This window comes from Carlito syrichta, unplaced genomic scaffold, assembly GCF_000164805.1.
Source record: "Carlito syrichta isolate Samal-C Ts95f unplaced genomic scaffold, Tarsius_syrichta-2.0.1 Scaffold115602, whole genome shotgun sequence".
NCBI classification, from domain to species: domain Eukaryota; kingdom Metazoa; phylum Chordata; class Mammalia; order Primates; family Tarsiidae; genus Carlito; species Carlito syrichta.
The window spans coordinates 313,772-318,980 of record NW_007059698.1 but is presented as its reverse complement, the minus strand read 5'-3'; the positions used below and the strand labels follow the sequence as shown (position 1 = coordinate 318,980).

The following is a 5,209-nucleotide window of genomic DNA, read 5'->3' as shown; positions in this document are numbered from 1 at the left end:
CAGTCTGTGGTGGTATTTTTTGTCTCAGCTGGGCTCATTCATGCCCCTGTAGTCAGTTTTTGGTTGGACAGGCAGCTGTGCTGATGTTTGGCTGGCTGTCAGCTGGGGGCTCACAGTTCCCTTCCGTGTGGTCTCTAGTCCTCCAGCAGGTTAGCCAGGGCCTGTTTACATGGCAGAAGCAGAGGTCCAGGAAAAAAAAGAAAGCAAGCAAGGACCCTGAGGCCTAGACTAAAAACTGGCAGACAATCACTTCTGTTACATTCTGTTGGCTAAAGGAGTCACAAAGCCCACCCAGATCCTAAGACTCCACCTCTTAATAAGAGGAGCTACATACAAGTCACTTTATAAAGAGCACAGCTATATAGAAGGAGAAAAGAACTGTCACAAGGTGGATAGATAGATAGATGATGATAAATAGATAGGTAGATAGATAACTTAAATCATCTTAATCAAGACTTCTTACCCTGGGTCCATCATAGACGCCTGGAATTTACAGACGATCTTCAGGACATTTCGAAATTTTCTCAAACTGACGGCAGAATGCGTTCCTCCATGTGTAAACCACCCTTTTGGGTTCATTTAAAACTTTTTCCTTAATTTTCACTTTTATATTAATAGTGCTATCCCTTCTTTTCCAAACTAGAATGTGTATGAGACTCCTTGGGCCATATGTGAAAATAATAATTCATTCAAGTCCCTATTGAACAAACATTTTTTAAAAACTCTTATTTTTGTGTGTAAGTATAATTCACCTACTGGTATTTCCTCAATTTCATTCAAAGTATTTGCAATATCATAATAGCCATATCCTAAATAATACATTAACAGAATTCACAGTAGGCTGTGTTAGGGTACAGATAGGGTGAGGGTCGATAGATGGATGGATGAAGAGGGCGCAGCACCGCCCAAGCCGATGTGCCAGAGGTGTGCGCTGATAACCAGAGGTCCGAGTAATGCAAAGACTTGCAGCACACAAAGAGGTAAAAGAAGAAAAGATTTATTTCCGAAAGGTTCACTTCCCACAGACAGTAAGCGGGCCTACACTCTAGATGAGGGTGGCCCCGTAGCCCCCTAGAGTCCTGGCTTAAATCCTTTTCCCTGGAGATGTTGCAATCAGGTAGACGTGACTGCTGTGACTTCCTTGTTGACCACCTGTGGATGTCTTGGAGACCCTGAGGGGGGTCCTGGTCACCAGGCACGGAATACACAATGGGTCGATACTAGTCATGCTTGAGAAGTCTGGGTTTCCAAAAAAGACAAATTACAATATGCTACCAGTCATGCTTAAGGAGTCTGTGTTTCTGAAAAGACAAAGTTGGCAAAATTAATCTTTACCTAGAGTATGTATTTCTCCAGGACACAGCCTCTACTTTCTCATCATTGTGTTAGGGTTTAGGAACAAAATAAAAAATGGATTTCTCCAGGACATAGCTTCTACTTTTTCATCATTGTGTTAGGGTTTAAAAACAAGATTTTAAAAATGGCTTCCTGCTTTTGGTCCATTCTTTCAGGCTGGTTTGATACAAGAACAAAGCCTAGAACCTCTCTCAAATAGAGATCTGATCCTAGACAGGATCAGGGACAAAGGCTCTCTAGAAGTGTTCACATCACCTCTGTAACTTTATTTTTATTTTTATTTTTTGAGTTGGAGTCTCACTCTGTCGCCCAGGCTGGAGTACAGTGACATGCTCATGGCCACCCCAGTGTCAACCTGCTGAGTTCCAGCAATCCTTCCACCTCAGCCTTCCAAGTAGCCGGAACTACAGGCGTGCGCTACCACACCTGGTTAATTTTTTATTTTTATTGTAGAGACAAAGTCTCACCAAGTTTCCCGGGCTGGTCTAGAACCCACAGCCTCAGGCAATCCACTTGCCTCAGCCTCCCAAAGTGCTGGGATTACAGGCTGAGCCACCAAGCCCGGCTACCTCTGCAACTGTCTCCTGCTTTAGAATCTGTTCAGACGCTCACCTACTGTAAAACATGTCCTTTTTAAAACCCATACTTGTGATTGAGCACCTCTTAACAATGAAAATTGTTATTTCAACCTCAGTATTAAAGTGCAGCCAGGTGCAGTGGCTGATGCCTGCAATCCCAGCACTTTGGGAGGCCAAGGCAGGAAGACTGCTTGAGGCCAGGAGTTCAAGCCCACTCCAGATAACAAAGCAAGATCCTGTGACTACAAAAACATTTTTAAAAATTAGCTGAGTATGGAGGTGTGTATCTGTAGTCCTAGCTACTAAAGAGACTGAGGTGGAAGGACTGCTTAAGCCCAGGAGTTGGATGATGCACTGAGCTCTGATTATGCCACTGCACTCCAGCCTGGGTGACAGGGCAAGATCCTGTAAAAGGCGCCATTTTGTCTGGGCAGTGGTGGCCGCAGCTCTATCGCATTTTGTGTTTGTGGCATGAAGGGAGAGGAGTCCTTATTAGGTAGATTTGTTTAGTGCGGCACCCGTCCACCATGCCCTCCAGGACAGCACCTAGTTCTAATCAGAGAAGTCGCAGAGCTGTCAAGAAGGTCAGTTGGAGGCTATGGTTGTCCAGTTGACTGGGGGCATGGCGCAGCTCTAGCGGCACCGGCACCGAAGTGAAGGGGCCCGCTGGCAGCCATGGCAAATTGTGCTGAAGAAAATAGAACATCTCGGTGACAGATATCCCAAAGTATTACTGAGAATAAGACTGACCTTGAGGTAACATGAAGCAAGGTATTCCAGTTTTAGAAGACCTGGATCTGCAGTCTGTGTTGAAAATTCTGTTTCTGGTTTATGAATGATAGAAACAAAAGCAGATGGATGGTCTTATCAGATAAGTGTTTTTATAGCCTAAACAGGTGTGCCAAAAAAATGCATACACATTTTAAGCGATATTATCCATGTATTACTCTTCGAAGTTGAATTACATTTGCTCAAAAGATGGCGTTAATCAAATGATGCTAGTGTCTCCCTGCAGTAGGCAGGACAAATAAAATGACAGCAGCACAGTTGTCATTTGAGGAATGCAAGGCCATTTTGAAGTGGTATTTGAAATTTGAGAACGTTGTGGAAGTACAACAATGGAGACGTAAGTATGCAACAGAACCTCCAACACACCTAACAATTGAACGTATTCGTGATGAGTTTGAGACACATGGTACTGTGTGTGATGTGCACAAGGGAAGATCCGAGAGGCTTCACACACCAACAAGCCCTGCTGCTTCTGCTATGGTGTCGAGACAGCTTACACGCTTGCCATGGAAGTCTACCAAACAATGTGCACGTGAGACAGGAGTTAACAGAACAAGCATACCATGTGTTCTTAAAACAGCAAAATGTAAAGTTTTCATCCCAAGATTAATACATGCACTGAATGAGGACGACCCTGACCAAAGGGTGCAGTATTGTGAGTGGTTCCAAAACATGTTACGAGATGATGAGGAGTTTGTGGGGAAAATGGTTTGGTCTGATGAAACAGAGTTTAAATTGAATGGAACAATGACCTGACATAATTGTGTATATTGGGCTCCAGAAAATCCACACGTTAATGTGGAAAAAGAACTCAATTTACCAGGCCTCAATGTCTGGTGTGGACTGTCATTAAGGGGAATAATTGGACCATTCTTTTTTGAAGGGACTCTTACTGGCCAAGTGTACCTAGACATGCTACGCACATCCATTCTACCTACAATTCGTACACTTTTTGGGAATGATCGATTTTACTTTCAACAAGATGAGGCCCCACCGCACTTCCACCAAGACGTGAGAGCTTACCTTGATGAGAATTTGCCAGGACAATGGATAGGACAAAGAGGTGCGGTTGAGTTTCCTCCACGTTCTCCTGACTTAACACTCCTTGACTTCTACCTATGGGGGATCTTTAAGGATATGATGTACCATAGAAAACCAGCTACACTGGTAGTACTTCAGGAAGAAATTGAAATAGCATGTGCAGCGATACAAGTGGACTCGGTCAGCATTGCTCAAGCAGTAGTTCACCATAATCAGAAGTGTCTGGATGCTGATGGTAACCACTTTGAGCACCTCTTGTAATTGGAAAAGTTTTCTGTTATTGGTATATATTACAATTTTAGTAGTTTTTCCCTTTCTTAAAATGTATATACTTTTTTTGTAATCTCCAAACCAAAACTTTATTCTTTAAAAACTGTTTTTAGGTACCGTTATCAAGGTAATTTACAGTAATGTTACTCAGTCTTTTTAAAAATAAATTTTGTATAAAAGTCAAAGTAAAAAAAAAAAAAAGATCCTGTAAAAGAAAGGGGAAGGGACGGGAGAGGGGAGGGAAGGGGAGGGGAGAGGAAGAGAGAGGAGGGGAAGGGAGAAAAAAGCCACAACCCACATGGACTTTAACCCATGGGAGGAAAAATCAGTCCTAATGTTTATACTGTTAAAAACAAAACAATTGCCTTAAAGTTGACCTTCTTGATAATATCATAACCCTCCATGAATCCACGTATTTGTTGTCTTTATCCTTCCCCATCATTGTATCTCTTTAAGGAAATGAACTCCCAAAAAAGACAGTAACTATTTTTCAGAGTCCCCATCCCTTGAGTTCGCTGACACTTGGCACAGTAAATACTTGGAATGACTGATTTACAGTTTCTTTCCTATCAGAATGAGCTCCATAGGCAGAAGCTGTAGCTACTCTGTTCAATGCCTGTATCCTCAGCACCAGGGTTATCATGGTTACCCAATAAATTATGTGGAGTTGGAAAAAACAAAAGCTGGCCTTAAAAAAAAAAATCTATCGGGATAATAGTTACCTTTGGGGAGGAAAGATGGGGTAGTGAGCCAGGCGCGGTAGTTCAGCCTATAATCCCAGCACTTTGGGAGGCTGAGGCAAGAGGACTGCCTGAGCCTAGGGGTTTGAGACCAGCCTGGGCAACTTGGTGAGTCCTCCTTTCTACAATAAATCACAAAAACTAGCTGGGCATGGTGGCATGCGACTGTAGTTCCAGCTACTTGGAAGGCTGAGGTGGAAGGATCACCAGAGTCCAACAGGTTGAGGCTGCAGTGGTGGTGAGTGTGCCACTGCCCTCCAATCTGGGCAACGAGTGAGATGCCAACTCAAAAAGAAAAGGTGGCTTTGGTGGCGGGGGGAGGGGGGTACTACGGGGCCGCTATTCATGTTGTTTCCTGCCCCGGTGGGGGTTCCTTGGGCACATTCACCAGCAGATCCTTTATTGAGTTGTACTTGCAGTTAGTGTGCTTCTGAG

General features: G+C 43.6%; 1 long non-coding RNA gene across 2 annotated transcripts; it reads right to left on the bottom strand.

The window, feature by feature from the left end:
• Positions 1-981: 981 nt before the first annotated feature.
• LOC103275356 lies at positions 982-3,146 on the bottom strand. Of its 2 annotated transcripts, none has more exons than XR_505305.1 (2): positions 2,685-3,146; positions 982-1,301 (listed from the first exon to the last, which is right to left on the bottom strand). It is a non-coding gene; the product is annotated as an uncharacterized LOC103275356 (long non-coding RNA). The 2 variants fall into 2 exon arrangements; XR_002481223.1 differs by having other exon boundaries at positions 982-1,239.
• Between the last annotated feature and the right edge of the window lie 2,063 nt (positions 3,147-5,209).